Source organism: Salvelinus namaycush, chromosome 19, assembly GCF_016432855.1.
Source record: "Salvelinus namaycush isolate Seneca chromosome 19, SaNama_1.0, whole genome shotgun sequence".
Classification (NCBI taxonomy): Eukaryota; Metazoa; Chordata; class Actinopteri; order Salmoniformes; family Salmonidae; genus Salvelinus; species Salvelinus namaycush.
In genome coordinates, this window is record NC_052325.1 from 16,120,030 (window position 1) to 16,122,737 (window position 2,708).

The following is a 2,708-nucleotide window of genomic DNA, read 5'->3' on the forward strand; positions in this document are numbered from 1 at the left end:
CAGGTAATGCTGGTGTTTGTTTCAAAACCTCTCTTAGTCCCCTGAGCAGCACCTGTTCGTGAAAGCCAAACGATACGCAACATAAAACGCAACATAAAAAACACGTGAAGAGCCCAGTGATTACTTGGAATTCACGGTAACACTTTACTTAACATCCAGCATCATAACCATGTCATAATAGGTCATAACAGCTGACATAACTTGTCATAACCTGTTAGAATATGGTCATAACACTGCCATGACACATATTTAGACCTGTTTTGACATATATTACGTTATTTTATAGCTGGTTATGACACCTACATAAGAGTGTCAAAACCCACAAAAACCTACCACACAAGGCAAAACATTCCATTACACCATAGCTAAACTGTATGTTTGTTATATTAAAAAATATATATTTACCATATTCAATTATCATTGTAATTTCGTGCACATTGATGTCAGACATACACATACCCCAATGCTCTGTTGCTGATGACTGGGATGAATGCAGGAGAAGATTTCCGGAGCAGGACAAAACTCCCTATTTTTTACTGATGACTGACATAAGGGCATGTACATGATCAGCCTATCTGGTTTATATGATTATGATGGTCATAATGCTTACTGACAGTGTCAAAGTGTATTTTCTTAGTGTGTTTTCATAAATTCGCTCTGGCTATCTACTCCGATTTCCGAGCACTCTCCTCTGAGTGTACCTGTGCCAGAGCGCAGAATAACTGATGCATTTACGAACACTCAACACCTGTTGAATATGGCCGGTGTCAGTAAATATTGGTAAATAATCGTAATTAAATTGTTGCCAGCAGCACAATTACAGTCGCCAACACTCTGGATAACATGAAAACAGCCTAACCAGCTCTGCTAGGGAGAGTAAAATGGTCAGAGTGAGGTGATAGCCACGTAGCTTGGGTGCTTGACTGGCGTTGTGAGGTCAGAACGCTGGGATCAACCCTGCTTCTTGGCCAGTGTCCAGTGTGCGCTCTGAACGCTCCGAGAGCGAACGCTCTGAATTTACCAACTGACAATCTGAATTTACAAATGCCCACTCCAGTGCCACTCCAGATTGAATTTACGAACACACCCTTAGTCCAAGTAAAGTGACACAGGATGGTCATAATGTTTCATGACAGTGTCATAAAGTGTATTTTCTACAAGTTATTTAAAATATGATGAAAAAAACATAACTATAAATTGTCACGTCTGCACCCGCTCTTCCCCCCTGACGCTCGAGGGCGCCAGGCTCCCCAGCATTGCGCACTCCTGCCACCATCATTACACACACCTGCCTTCCTCCCATCACGCGCATCATTTGATTATTGGACTCACCTGGACTCAATCACCTCTGTCAGTACCTTCCCTATATCTTTCTGGTTCCCCGCTCTGTTCCCTGCTACTGCATTAATTGTTGTTTTGTACCCGTGTGCTGACGGTGTTTTTGTCTTGGTCTTTGTCTTACCAAATTCACTGCACACCTCGCTACATGTTTGGCTAGTTTTCATCTTAGTTGTGTGCTTCCTTACAGCAACAACAACAATCCATCTGTGTCTTTGGAAAGGTTGTGTGCTTTTTGTTGGGTTTTGTCTTCAAGTTGACCCATTGTGTTCTGTGATTCATGTACTGTACCACTGTTCATTCAGCGCCAGCTACACCGGCCAACACTATGAGTGTTCCACCACATTCAGACATGGGGAAACTCAGAGAGTTCATCTCTAAACCAAATGTTGCACTGTCTTTGATATTTAGGTGAGCGATTTTCCATGCTGCAGATACTGTGGATTCTGGAGATGACATGAGCATGGTGTGTGTCTGTTATTTGGTTTTGCCCATAAATGTGTTACGTAAAGAATTATTGTATCTGCTTTAGCTATGGTCAAGGCCTTCTGTCTTTGTTTAACTAACCTGTGTCTTGTTGTCAGAAGACATACGTAAACATTTTGCTCTGATGTAATCATGCAGGATATTGTATTATTGTGTTTTGTGATGGTTGTGTGATTTCTGTTGCGCCTTGATTAGCTTGTATTGTTCTGCCATTGTGTGGACTCACCATTCTCTCTGTCATTCATACGTGTGTGTGTGATTGTTTGTGTGTGTGTTTGTGTGCACGTATGTGTGTGTGCTTGTCCGTGTGCTATAGCATGTCTAGTTTTTAGGGTGTCTAACGTGTAGGGTGTGCTGTGTGTGCTTGCTATAGCATGTCTAGTGTGCAGGGTGTGCTGTGTGTGTGTGTGTTATAGCGTGTGTAGGGTGGTGTGTGTGTGTGTATGTGTGTGTGTGTGTGCTATAGCGTGTGAAGGGTGTGCTGTGTGTGTGTGTGTGTTATAGCGTGTGTAGGGTGTGTGTGTGTGTGTGTGTTATAGCGTGTGTGTGTGTGTGTTATAGCGTGTGTAGGGTGTGTTGTGTGGTGTGTGTGTGTGTGTATGTGTGTGTGTGTGTGCTATAGCGTGTGAAGGGTGTGCTGTGTGTGTGTTATAGCGTGTGTAGGGTGTGTGTGTGTGTGTGTGTTATAGCGTGTGTGTGTGTGTGTTATAGCGTGTGTAGGGTGTGTGTGTGTGTGTGTGTTATAGCGTGTGTAGGGTGTGTTGTGTGGTGTGTGTGTGTGTGTATGTGTGTGTGTGTGTGTCATAGTGTGTGTAGGGTGTGCTGTGTGTGTGTGTGTGTGTGTTACAGCGTGTGTAAGGTGTGCTGTGTATGTAGGGTGTGCT